This window comes from Pseudophryne corroboree, chromosome 4 (genome assembly GCF_028390025.1).
Source record: "Pseudophryne corroboree isolate aPseCor3 chromosome 4, aPseCor3.hap2, whole genome shotgun sequence".
In the NCBI taxonomy this organism is placed as follows: Eukaryota; Metazoa; Chordata; class Amphibia; order Anura; family Myobatrachidae; genus Pseudophryne; species Pseudophryne corroboree.
Genome location: NC_086447.1, coordinates 138,837,947 through 138,851,859, shown reverse-complemented (window position 1 = coordinate 138,851,859; position 13,913 = coordinate 138,837,947). Strand labels below are relative to the sequence as shown.

General features: G+C 42.1%; 1 long non-coding RNA gene across 1 annotated transcript; it reads left to right on the top strand.

The window, feature by feature from the left end:
- The first annotated feature begins 2,755 nt into the window (after window positions 1–2,755).
- On the top strand, window positions 2,756–4,721 carry LOC134911176 (uncharacterized). Its single transcript, XR_010176384.1, has 3 exons — window positions 2,756–2,933; window positions 3,243–3,264; window positions 4,259–4,721. It is a non-coding gene; the product is annotated as an uncharacterized LOC134911176 (long non-coding RNA).
- The last annotated feature ends 9,192 nt before the right edge of the window (window positions 4,722–13,913 follow it).

Here is a 13,913-nt window from a genome sequence, read left to right as displayed (position 1 = left end):
GGACTGTCAAGATGCACTTACCGTCGTCTCACTTCCTGCGATGTTCTGACGACAGAGCCAACTTCATTCACAGATTTTGTGATGTCTCTCCAGATGCGATCTTTTGAAGCAGCCCCCATGTTTTTTGGGCCTCTATGTATTTTGGACATGGCCTGCGTGACCAAGACACGCAACTCCCTCTTAGTGAATGCAGGCTGTCTTTTCTTCCGTCTGGAGGTAGCCTGTGAGGTTTCTTCTTGTTGGTCATCACCATCTTCCTCCTCACTAGCAGCTTCTGTCTGTTGTGTTTGTGTGGCTAAAGCCAATTCTCCCTCAGTTTGGTCACTATGTGTGTGTGGCAGGGTATCCCCACTCAATTGTTGTGGTTCAGAAGCAGACATTTGCAGAGTACTAGGTCCTGCCTCTTCAACATCCGCAGAGGCGTATTCCAACATGCGCCTTTGGCAATCTAGGCGTTTTTTCTGCAATGCCATCTGCTGCTCTGCAATGCGGTCCATCTCTGCTGCGATTTGCTCACGAGAAGCCATGTTTGTGATGACGTGTGTACGCCGAGGTGTGTGCTTATATACCTACGTGCGTAGCGTTAATTCACACAGGTGTACACTGTTAATCTGGTTAATGATTGCACTGCTTATTTAAGGGCCTACTTTGCACGCTGTGAGTGTAGGTAGTTTGGAGTTTCTTTCACTTGAGTTTGTTGGCTTGTGCGTGAAGGTGCTATAGGAATTTTCAGAGTGAGTAATTGTCAAGCATACATTTGTCCTTTCGTTTGCGTTTAGAATATAGTCAGTGTAGCATTTTGTCTGCGAATTTTCGTTTGTGAGTATTCTGGAATTCGTCTTGTTGTTCATTTTTTGATTTAAAAGTGTTTATTTTATGTTGATTGTTTGTTATTCTTTTTTACACATATATATTTTGCTAGTCCATTTTTGCAAATAAACCTGTGCTTCATTGCTTTTACTGACATTTTTGTTCTCTTGTAGGAGAATTGTTTTGGGTGACGTAACCCTAGTCTATTTTGTTTATTTTGTGTGCTATATAACACAAATAGTTCCTTTCTTTATTTTGGATCAGGTAAGTTCCCTTGGCCTGTGTTGGTGCCTGTTTGTTTTATTGGTCTGTATGTTGTTTTTGACTGTCATATTTGCTCTCTTGTAGGAGAATTGTTTTGGGTGACGTAACCCTAGTCTATTTTGTTTATTTTGTGTGCTATATAACACAAATAGTTCCTTTCTTTATTTTGGATCAGGTAAGTTCCCTGGGCCTGTGTTGGTGCCTGTTTGTGTTTGTTCAAAGTGTTTTGATTATGTTTGTTTTCCATCTTGATAATAAATGTTATGTTTTTTACCTGGATTGATCAGCAAAGTAGTGTTGTTCTTGGCTGGACTAGCTACTAAAGGGCTAACTTTTTGTTTGTTTTATTTAAATGTTTTTAACCAATTATTCATAATTTTGTAGTAGGTGTTTGTGATGTGTTTGATGTTCTGTTTTTTTAAATAATAGTATTTTTAACAATTACAATTTAACATATGTAGCTTTCATTATAAAAATAATGTTGTTTTTCTTTTTTGTGATAATATTCTTTTTGGTCCTGAATTGAACCCAGAAAAAATGTCTTACGCTCCTGCAGTAAGTGGACACCCCCTTTTTTTTACAATTTTTTTGTTTGCATATTTTTTGGACTTTGTTTTTGTCTTATTCAACATTTTTTTTTATTTTATAAAAGTGTGTGATGTCTATATTTATCGCAGCAGAAGCCCTACCTCCCCAACCCACGCCAGCACTCCCACCCCAACCGCCAGCCCCACAAACACAACCGGCTCCTCATCAACCAAGGCAACGGAGGCGTGCTAGGCCACCAATTTTCCGACCCCGTGTCCTACTTTTTGGGATGCCAGATGATGTGGTTGTACGTAGATACAGGCTGCCACCACATCTAATCCTAGACACTCTCTCCATAATAGAGAGTGATCTGGAGTCTGAAATTCGGTATCCTACAGCAATACCACCATTGACACAATTCCTTGCTGTGTTACATTTTTTGGCAACAGGGTCTTACCAGCATGTGGTTGGAGACCTGGTTGGCATGTCGCAGGGCCAGTTCAGTAAGGTCCTGCGGCGTGTCTGCCAGGCTTTCCTCAAGCGTGTGAAGCAATTTATTGCTATGCCTTTGGATGTTGGTGCCCTAGATGTGGTGAAGCGGCAATTTGCGGAAGGTGGTAGTCGCTTCCCACATGTTATTGGGGTTGTGGATGGCACACATGTAGCTATTCAGCCACCAAAACATAATGAAGAAATTTATAGAAACAGGAAACTGTTTCATTCTCTGAATGTAATGGTTGTTTGTGGGCCATCCCTCCAGATCCTTTCCCTGAACGCAAAGTTTACTGGAAGTTCCCATGATGCGTATGTCATTAGACAATCAGGGATATGGCACAGATTAAGATCAAGTCAACGAGCAGACATGTGGTTATTGGGTGAGTTGTTGCACATATTTATTTCAATTTTTTTTATATTTTTCAAAATTTACTATTTCTAATTTTGGTTTTTCCTCAAACAGGAGACCGTGGATATCCTTGCACCCCCTGGCTCATGACTCCTTACCGTAATCCCAGGCCAGGACCACAGACGGCATTTAACTCCGCGCTTACTGCCACTAGGCAGCTGGTGGAGCGCACAATTGGGGTCCTTAAAGGGCGGTTTCGTGTGCTCCACCGCACTGGTGGCGACATCATGTATCCGCCGGAGATGGCAAGTAAACTAGTGGTTCTGTGCGCAATACTACACAATATCGCGGTAAGGAGTAGCGTAGAGCTTCCTCAGACAGAGGAATTGCCTGATGAGGAGCCAGGGGTTGTTCGACACTTCGGTGGGGGGAGTGTTACACGGAGGGGGAGCCAAGTCAGGGCAAGCATTGTTGCTGAATATTTCAGGTATAGTGTTTTTATATTATCTTTTTTATCCAAATTAAAATCACTGTATGCTTATGTATTATTTGTAATGTTGACATTTTGTTTGATATTGTAAGGTCATTGTGTAATGCTTTTGGTGTGTTGGAATGTGTAATATTTTTTATACTAAAAATCCGTTAACACGTTAAGCTTTCAATTTTAGATTTGAAATTTAAAAAATGTGATGATGCTAAATAGTGTCCTTATTTGTTTTATATCCTAAAATCCTGATTATTTAAACAAACACACAAACAAATGAAATTGAATGTTGCCCACTTTGTGACTGTCCAGCTGAATGATCACACAAACTGTGGTGAGTACACAGATATTTGTAGGAATTTTTTCAAAACTGTGTGTCTCTGTGTCTGTGTTTGTGTTTTTTTTTTGGTAAAAATTTTGCTAATGCGAATGCGTATTTCCGCTCGTGCGAAATAACACTCTGCTCTTCACAGCATTGCAAAGATCAATAAAGTTATTAGAAATGACAACATAGATTTTTGACCAATCACATGCTAACAGACACTATAAATATATGCCCAAATAAGGAAAACGCCATTGCCATGATGCGTGCTGCACCTTTCACCAGGCGGGAGCTCCGCGTCCTGGTTGCGGTGATGGACCGCCGCGTAGGCCGCGTTGGGCGCTTCATCCCAAATCGGGTTAAGCGCGAGGCCTACGCGGAGGTCCGCCGCCTGCTGCGGACTCGCGTCCGCAGCAGGCGGACAATCATCCAACTAGAGAGGAGATGGAGTGATCTCCGCAGGAGGACGCCAGAGCTGTTGGCGGAGATCCGCCAGCAAATACGGGCTATGCATGCACGCAGTAAGTTACATTACATAAGATTATTAGCAAAAATTTAAGAAATTTACACTAAGTGGTAGGCTAATTGCAACGCTGATTGTCCATTTTTATAACATAGGACAGTGTGTGTGGTTAGGGCAAACAGTACTGACTGTAGCAAAGTGTCACCAAACAAGTGCATGTTTTCCAGAATTAATAACCAGGCAGGAAACTGTACCCAAATACTTGATCAGTGCTGTCTATATAATAAGGTGCCTTGAATAGTTATCTGGTGATGTTGCCTAGACCAATCAATATGACTCAATGGAATAGATTAAGGAATGAGCTTCAAAGTAAAAGTTTTGACTCATTTTGTTTGCTGTGGGCAACATGATGAGGTTTTTAAAATGTGTATTTTTAAGAAAAACAAACCACAGTCTTTTACATGGAACAGAACAGTGATTTTTCAAATTGTTTAGTATGTAATTTAACATGCAAAATAAATTTTGACAAAAATATCATTATAGGACGAGAACAACGGCAGACCTCTCAGCCCCCTTCCCCTTCCCAGTCCCCCTCCCCTTCTCACTCCCCCTCCCCTTCGCAGTCCTCCTCAGCTTCCCAGTCCCCCTCAGCTACCCAGTCCCCCTCAGCTTCCCAGTCCCCCTCAGCTACCCAGTCCCCCTCAGCTTCCCAGTCCCCCTCAGCTTCCCAGTCCCCCTCAGCTTCCCAGGCCCACTCCACTTTCCACTCCCCTTCTCACACCACCTCTCTATCTCTTTCTGTGACCCCTTCTCCTCCTTCCCATACCCCTTCTCCTTCAACTTCAAACTCACCTTCTCAGCCCCCCTCACCCTCTATTGGCTTAACTTTCTCTCCGCCCCCCTCGCCCTCTCAATCAGACCCACCCTCTGAAATTACATCCCCAATCCAGCCTCCTTCCCCCATCCAGCCTCCTTCCCCCATCCCTCCTCTTTCCCCAATCCCTCCTCCTTCCCCAATCCCTCCTCCTTCCCCCATCCAGCCGCCTTCCCCCATCCAGCCGCATTCCCCACCCAGTGAGTGGGCAGAAGAAGCCCCTGATGAATTAACTGGCAACCATCATGTTGCAGAGGAAAGTAAGAGTTTTAACATGTTCTCCAAAAATGATTACCTACTTACACTTACAATGCCAAAACATGCAGTGTTGTACTGTTGGAATTCTTGTACCAAGGACAAATATTTGTGTTATTCTTCATGGTCTACATGTTGTATTTACATTTTTGTGAGTGTCATTATATGTACAGTGTTTATGTGTGCAATGTTTTGTGTGTCCACTCTAGGTCGACACTCATTAGGTCGACAGGGTTGCCAGGACAACAGGGTTTATATGTGTTAGGTTTTCAGGGAAACAGTTAGACCTGAGTGGAGTTTAGTATGTTGTTGGTCTTTTACACTTGTGCCTGTGTAGTCTTAATATTTGCACTTACAAATCACATGCTTCACTTTGTTATGCAGCCTAATGACACACTGATTTGTGGTGTGAAAGTTACACTCACAAAATGATTATTGGCTAAAGTCAAACCTGTTTGACCTTATTTAGTAAGGTCAGCTTTCAGGGAGTGTGGGCATGCTAGGATCTGTTGTCCTTCTGAAGATGTTGATATGCAGTGTGATGATGCAGGACCAAACCCATAAAAAAAAACAAAAATACACTCCAGATGTAAATGAATGCCAACATGGTGTAACATTGACGAAGATGGTAGTTATCTTTAACATGGGATGTCGCCCATAGCAACCAATAAGATTATACTTTACAATTGGGGAACCACTTCTACAAGATAATATTCTTATTTTTGCTTGTTTGCTATGGGCAACGCTCCATCTTAAATATAACTCACATAGTAGTAAATGTACCCCATGGTCTCGTAAACGGTAAAAATTTATTAAAAAACCCTGAGCAGGCTTGTGTGTTTTTCTGCTAATGATTGTACCATAAAACAGCCATGATGTAGTAACTTTGCCATTAAGCAGGCCTGTCCAAACTGCGGACCTCCAACTGTTGAGAAACTACACATCCCAGCATGCCCTGACACAGCTTTGGCTTTCCCTGGCCCCAAAACTGAGTCAAGGCATGCTGGTATATGTAGTTTCACACCAGCTTGAGGGATGCAGTTTGGACATGCCTGCATTAAAGTGTGCTTTGTGCCTTGCTTGTATAATAAGTAATGTGAGTAAGTTATTAATGTTTATGTTATCTCTTAATTTCAGATGTTGCCGTTGGAGATCCCACATCTTTTGCGGCCATTATTGGCAACATGAGGATACATCTCCAGGCCTTGCTGGGTCTTGTTGACCAAATGCAAACGTTGTTTTAATTTTTGTTTAAAAAAAAAAAAAAAAAATATGTTTATATTATAAAAAAACAAAAAAAACAAAATTTGTTTTTTCAAGTTAAGCGGGTGTTTATTATTTATTAATGCAATAAAGGAACAGCAGAATGACGAACAGACATTTATTACCTTAAACATTTCATACATCTAACGTAAGTTTGTTTAAAATGTTAAAAATACATATGTTGTTATTGTCTAAATAAACATGCAAACACCTTCATTCACATACTAAAACTCTACTTAAAAAATAAAAATAAAAACATTAGACCAAGCACATTGCAAACATCTATATTTATATTAAAATTCAAAAAAAGTTTAGGTACAATTATGGCTACAAAGTGTTCTTCAGGTATTTTAAAAAGACTTAATTGATCATGAACATTACAATTCATTTCACTAATTGGATTTGTAATTGAGGAGGGCTTGTGGACTTTTAATTGGAAGGTGTTATTCCACTTAATAGTAAAAAAAAAACCATTGTGGTGCGTTTGCCCGCAAAAGTGAGCACTTTTAATGATAAATGTGTAAATCTACTACAACTTAGTATTTTTACGATGAAGTATGTGTTAATGCGATGGTTTCGCATTGCTGCGATGTTTTCGCATTGCTGCGATGTCATTTGGCGTACGCCCACTTTGTGTAATACTGCGTACGAAAGAGCAAAAATACGTTGGGGGCGGATGTTCCCAAATTTACTACACTAACGCAACTTTGCAAATATGTTGTGCGAACGAAAAACTGAGCGATCAACTCGGAATGAGGGCCCATGTGCACTGCAGGGGGGCAGATATAACATGTGCAGAGAGAGTTAGATTTGGGTGTGGTGAGTTCAATCTGCAATCTAACTTGCAGTGTAAAAATAAAGCAGCCAGTATTTACCCTGCACAGAAACAAAATAACCCACCCAAATCTAACTCTCTCTGCAAATGTTATATCTGCCTCCCCTGCAGTGTACATGGTTTTGCCCAACTGCTAAAAAATGTCCTGCTGCGATCTACTTGGAATTTCCCCCATATGCAGTTAGTGTATTTACCAGCATTAACAGTTCACTCAATAGTAACATGCATATTCATATAGAGTGGATAATTGTGTACATATGCCTTAAGTCTATTCCCTTTAACGTTTTTATGGCAACCACATCTTCTTGAACAATAAACAGATGTTCTGTGTTTGTGATTGGCTGAGACAATTGCGGTCACCAGCATTGTACTACATGGTTAATTCCCCCTGAGTTTTCAATAAAAAGGAGGCGGTGCCTCTTATTTTTAAATCAGAGATTAATGTTTAATTGCTCTTTCTTAGACATTATTTTTATATCATATCCTGTTACTGTCACCCTGCCAATTCCACAACAAAGATGTCTCAGCATCTGCAATCAAATGCTGGATAATGTACCCACCACATTGAAGAAAGGGAGATTGCAAATCGGTTCTATTTGATCTTTTATGAATGCTGTTTAAAGGGAAACAGTCGTCAAGCATGCATTCTTCTTATATTGAATTAAGCCGTGCATTTAGCAGGGTGCCACTTTGGAAAACTACGTCTTACATTGATCTCTATTAGTTTGCAAAGTAAAATGGTGAGCAAAACTTAAATCATCCCCTCTTTCTTTACTTGCTCAGATCATTGGGGATCATTCAGATCTGATCGTAGATGTGCTAAATTTAGCACATCTATGATCAGTTACTCTGACATGCGTGGGGACGCCCAGCACAGGGCTAGTCCGCCCCGCATGTCAGCCCCCCCCCCCCCCCCTCCCCATCACCACCACCACCACAGGTAAAAGAGCATTGAACAGCGACAATGCTTTTGTACCTGGCGAGTAGCTTCCTGCCAGCGCAGCTCCTGCACGCTGGCAATCCGCTACTCGCCGCATCCTGGGTCGTAGCAGCTGCGTGTGATGTCATGCAGCTGCCGCGGCTCGCCCTGTTCTAATGCCATTGGCAAACCCTCCCGCCCCATGACAGCCTCTGCCTGTCAATCAGACAGAGGCGATCGCAGCCCTGAGATGCTTTTAGCATCTCACTGAGCTCCCGGTTTGCGCATGCGCAGCAATGCAGTCTGAATTACCCCCATTGTTGTTATAAATGACTGCAGAAAGATAGATTGCATTTTTCTTTAACTTTTCTGAGTCAGTACAGGATAAAGGGTCTGATGCAGAGGTTGATGCTAATGCAGCAGAGGCTGTGACTTTTCTCGCAGCCTTTTGCTGCAAATTTATGCTGATGTCACAGCCGATGGCCTGTCCGCTGAGACGCCCACCAGCTGTGGCTCTATTCTGCTGCTGTGCGTAAACAGTCACACCATTGTGTGGGCATCTGCGGCACCATCTGATATTTGAGCAACCCTATGGCTGCTCAGCATGTCTGACAGTACATGGCCGCTGGTAGCAGTGGAATTATAGGAACGCATGCAAAGTAAGCCTCAGACGCATCCGCAGAATTAAAGATGTTTTAAATGTGTCCACCTCTGAATCAGACACTTAAGAGTCAGACCTGCTACAGTATATACAGTAAGTTTTGTTTAAGTTAAATTAGTCAGAAGTCCGGTAATCAAATATGATAAAGGTTTTGTATCACTTAGTTCCACTTTAAGCAGGGGCAGTTTAAGAGAGGAGAGGGCCCGTGTACAGGCTCCGTGTGGGCCCCGTCATTCTGACAGCAAAATACATTGAAAACATAGTGCCTGTAATTTATGCCGCGCTACGCTGTCACCCAACGCTGGACTCTGACGGAGAGGTAAGTATAACTATACATGTGTGCATGTGTGCAGTGTGGCCCCCCTGGGCTCAGGGGCCCATGTGTAATGCACACCATGCACCCATTATAATTACACCATTGACTTTAAAGCTAATCAATAATCAGATTACTTAAAAATGCAGTATGGGACATATTCAAGTAGCCACATGTAATTACCGTGAGACACGGGAAAGGCTATTCCAGTTCCTATCCTAAAATCGAGGACTACCACACAGAAACTCTCCGATTCTACATAAAGTGAAGAATCAATGGGTCTTCCTTGCAAGTGAACTCCCAATTCTACCCCTCGGCTAATTCAATTTGCTCCTATGACATTAACATACATTTACCCAATATTGAAGTCGGACATTTGAAAAGTGAGAAAAATAATACTACAGGTTGAGTATCCCTTATCCAAAATGCTCGGGACCAGAAGTATTTTGGATATCGGATTTTTCCGTATTTTGGAATAATTGCATACCATAATGAGATATCATGGCGATGGGACCTAAGCCTAAGCACAGAATGTATTTATGTTACATATACACCTTATACACACAGCCTGAAGGTCATTTTAGACAATATTTTAATGACTTTGTGTATTAAACAAAGTGTGTGTACATTCACACAATTCATTTATGTTTCATATACACCTTATACACACAGCCTGAAGGTCTTTTAATACAATCGTTTTAATAACTTTGTGTATTAAACAAAGTTTGTGTACATTTAGTCATCAGAAAACAAAGGTTTCACTATTTCACTCTCACTCCAAAAATTCCATATTTCGGAATATTTGGATATGGGACACTCAACCAGTAATAAACTAATAAACAACGATGACCAATGCAATGCCACGTAAGTGATGCAGATGGAGTTCTGTGCAGCTCATGGTGTACCATGGGGGTAATTCCAAGTTGATCGCAGCAGGATTTTTGTTAGCAATTGGGCAAAACCATGTGCACTGCAGGGGAGGCAGATATAACATATGCAGAGAGAGTTAGATTTGGGTGGGGTGTGTTCAATCTGCAATCTAATTTGCAGTATAAAAATAAAGCAGCCAGTATTTACCCTGCACAGAAATAAAATAACCCACCCAAATCTAACTCTTTCTGCACATGTTATATCTGCCCCCTCCTGCAGTGCACATGGTTTTGCCCAATTGCTATCAAAAATCCTGCTGCGATCAACTTGGAATTATCCCCCATGAGTAATCATTAACAAACTGATGCTGGTTGCGGTGCCTATCTTGTGTGTTTTTGCACTGCGCATGCTCGTTAATCGAGGACACACAATATTGGGCAATGCAAAGTCACATGGCTAGGTTCAGTAAGGGTGTGTAAATGCCAGTACAGTATAAGCAGAGTTGTGTGTACGTGTAAATACACTTGTTTCCAAGCGTGTAATTTGCACAAATAGGCTACATGGTGCTAGTGATGCATATAACTCTGTATATGGGCAAATATATGCATTTATTTCTGCCCACGCAATATGGACACATCTTGCGCCCACTTTGCATAATGCCCTCAGTGTTTGTGCTTTGTGCGTCTCATGGTCTCTGTTTCGTTTAACTGTTAATAACGTATTTGAGTCAACTGCAAAATCCCATCAGTCTCTCAGCATTGTCAGCCATCTGTAAAAGTAAGAGTGGCTTGAGGCACAATCGCCCTCCTGGTGTCCTTGCAGCTCTCCTCTCTCAACGAGTAATTCCGTGACTATCTAAAGGCAGAACCCACAGCCCAAGATTAGAACTCACATCCTTTTAATCTGCATGAAGCAGGTGTATGCATCCACAGGGACACTTCCTCCCTGGAAGCCTCATATCCTGTAGATGAGTGTTATCGGATAACTATGCACAGTTAATTATTTAGGATACCTTCCTGTATTGTGCCAAATATGTCTGGTAAGGCACCAGAAGCATTTCTGTCTCTCAAGTTGAATATTCTTAGCCTATAGCATAATGCGATCTCTAACATTCGCAGATAACTATTCATATGGGATCAACTTTTACGGTATATTAAATTCAGCAGTCACTTAAGATACAGCATTCATTCTTTATATATAGTACAAACTTAATTTAGCCTGCAGTATGCTTAGGTAAAGACAATGAAATATGTAAATTTTAAATTGTTTTAAGAGAAGATCATTTTATGTCCTTTTTTAATTCTTTCTACACATTTTTATTATTTTTCTATAAAATACGAAGCCAAAAAACTGACATCCTGAAAGAAATGAAGTGTGCCTTAGCCCTACATGCTAACTTGGAAAAATGTACAGTACCTCAAGCGCTAATTAAAAAAAATTAAAAACAAGATAATAAGTTAATATTTGTAATACCTGTAACTATTTGCAAAACTCAAGTCTATGGGGGAAATGTAACAGCCTGTGAGATGCAGTCATCCGCATAATTCTGCCGAGTCTGCAAAAAAAACAAAAAACAAAAACAATTTTTAAAATTTTAATTTTAAAGGAAAAAACAACCTGATTTAGCCTTTTAAATGATTGCCCCTTTAAAAAAAATAGGCACACTCAAAATGACGCCGATGCCTGCATCTCGCAAGTTATTAGATTTCCCCTACAGATTTGATTTTTAAAAACACTGTGGTTACAGGTCTTGCAAATATTGACTTATTATCTTGTTAATAACTTTTTTTTCAATTATTTCAATTGAGATACCATCGGTGCACTAAGACTTACCATTGGATTTCCTAGTACCGAAGCTTAGATGGGAGAGATCTGAGAGAAGGTACTTTTTAGTTTATTTAAATATAGAAATGGAGTTTGCTCAATCAATATACAGTACTGTATTAGTTCACATCAGGTACTAGAAAATGAAAGGTTATCTGCACTAGAGAAAAACAGAAAATTCCTCCAGCACACCGATGTGACCCAGTAAAAAAAAAAAAAACCCTGCTATTCTGTTTGTACATAAAATGCAGGAGTCTATGTTACACACCATTGCAAATACACTGCATGATAAGCCACCCACCATGGTGATGCTCCTGCTAAGAGAGTGGGCCTAACTCTATACAGTGAGAAAAGGATGTAACTAGCAGTCCATTGCAAAGAGCTCAGACCTCTGGGGGGCATTACAGTTGCTGTCCCACAGCCTGTAATGGCCCCCTGCAGTCAGTATTGCTGCTGCAGCCTCTGTGGTCTCCTCTAGAGCCCCGAAGATTCTCCTGACAGTGCTGCACTTTCTGGTACTGGTGGCCTCGTCCCCCTTGGTGTGGAGTAATTTGGTCAGGGCACGTGGCTGGCACAGGGTACAGTGCCGCTCTGTTTCTGCACTGCAGTGAGGCTCTCTATAAAGCCTGTCAGCTCAGCAGTAAGGTGAGAGAAGAGCAGGGAAGAGCACATTGGGAAGAGAGGAGAAGGGGAGAAAAGTGACCCATTCAGAGCAGCTGCCCCTGTCTACTCCTGCCCCCCCTGTCCTGAAGTATCCCCCCCAGTGCTTTTGCCAGCCAGCACCCCCATCCCTTTGCAAGGTCCATCGCCATCCCATCCACCACTTCTCTCTTGAAGAGCCTAATTAGCTCCCTATTACTGTTTCCTTTTTCACCTCCCCCTGTAGCTGTCCAGGGTACAACAGCCCCAATCACTCCCTCTCTATCCTATTTTCTCTGATAAACTTCTGTTGAGCGTGTGTATGTGTGGGGGAGGGGATGGGTGTGGGGCTGGGGAGGAGGGGGGGGGGTCTGTCTCTTTGGTCAGTCCCGGGCCTCACAATTTCTGATGGCAGCCCTGGTTGACACTATGCAATTTTTTGGTCAAACCGATAATCAGCACAATTTTATCTGTCAGAGGATAGGCCCAATATTAGCGGCACACACTAAGTGTTTTTCTTTCCAGTTGACGATTTTCTGCCACACCACACTGAATATGCACATATCTGCCCACAAGGAGGATAAGGTAATCAGGATAAACTGTCGGAAATATGGGCAGATTATGAAAAAGTGTGCCCCCTATACACAGTATATACAGTACTGCCACTTGGAATTTGAACACAGCACAGCCAGTATAGCCCCCGATACACAGTCACTTTTATAGCACAGCCACTTATGAGTCTGGACACAGTACAGCCACTACAGTAGAGTACAGCGCAGCATACATCAGCATGCCCCCTATACAAGGAATGTGCGGTGAGGTAAATGGCTCAGGAGGCACTGGCTAGTACCAGAGTTTTGATTAGAGATGTGCAGGAAAGATAGGGAGGTAAGACACTGCCTCACCTACCATAGACTTTTTATAGTCAAAACTATAGTTTTGACTATAAAAATTATTAGAATAATACAAAGATATTTTTAACATGTTCTTTGTATTTTTCATATATTTATACAGTCAAAACTCTTGTCCAGTATGACGGGAAAGGCTTTGCCTCACCTCACCACACGTCAATGACTTATACACAGTCACTTATACAGCACAGCCACTTGTGAGTAGTGAGTCTTAGCACTGCCAGTATAGCGGCAGAGTATAGTGCAGCCAATGGCAGTATGCATTGGAGTGAAATGGCACAGAGTCCCGGTCGCGGCACCTGATATAGAATCCAAGTTCCGCAAGAATCCTACTCTGGGAGGATGACATTCGGATCAGAGTCTGGCTGGAACACCTGAGCCTGCATCGGATCCCTGCAGTTCAGAGCAAACTGGATTCCTAGGAATTTGGACTGCTCATCTCTAGGTTGTATCAATAAAATACTAGCTCACCAATTAAGAACAGAATACAGGGGTTCATTCCGAGTTGATCGCTCGCTGCCTTTTTTTGCAGCATAGAGATCAGGCTAAAAATCGTCTGTTCTGCGCATGCGTATGGGCCGCAGGGCGCACGCGCCAAGTAATTTCACACAAAACTATGCAATTTTACACAGGGGCGAGCGACGCTTTTCAGTCGCTCTGCTGATCGGTGAGTGATTGACAGGACGTGGGTGTTTCTGGGCGGATACTGACAGTTTTCCAGGAGTGTGCTAACAAACACAGGTGTGTCAAGGTAAAACGCAGGCGTGCCTGGGGAAACGGGGGAGTGGCTGGCCGAACGCAGGGCGTGTTTGTGACGTCAAACCAGGAACTAAA